Here is a 553-nt window from a genome sequence, read left to right as displayed (position 1 = left end):
CCAACATTAACCCATATGTCCGACACCAATCCACAAAGTCCTCCTCCATCTCACAAAACAGACACTATGACGCCGACTGCAAGAGGAAAACCGAATAAGTGAACGTGTAAGCATCTCAGCGCTTGCAAGGGTCTCCACACGGCTGCTCCAGCACCCAGGGCTGCATTGGGGTAGGTCCATGTGGCTTCTCCTCAGAGATGTCTTGTCACTTGCAGGAAGTGAGCCTTGCCAACTAAAGCAGGGAACTGGCTGAGGCAGCTGCACCCTAGTCCGACCATCAGAAAGCAAGAGACCCGAGAACTAGAAAGGCAAAGCTTACTGAGCCATTTATCCTGCTGCCCTTCAATTAACCCCACATGTGTTTCTCGGCCAGGTTGGCACAATAAACTACCTCAGAGGGAGAAACCAATCACAATGACTGACCTACCTATAACCCCCTCCCAAGGGGATGGACAACAGACAAGGGGGTAAAGGGAGACATCGGACAAGACATGAAAAAATAATAATAATTTACAAATTATCAAGGGTTCATGAGGGAGGGAGGGGGAGGGAG

The sequence above is a fragment of the Echinops telfairi genome, unplaced genomic scaffold, assembly GCF_000313985.2.
Source record: "Echinops telfairi isolate 266 unplaced genomic scaffold, ASM31398v2 ScPeMD7_443;HRSCAF=831, whole genome shotgun sequence".
Taxonomy (NCBI): domain Eukaryota; kingdom Metazoa; phylum Chordata; class Mammalia; order Afrosoricida; family Tenrecidae; genus Echinops; species Echinops telfairi.
This window is presented reverse-complemented; position numbering follows the sequence as displayed.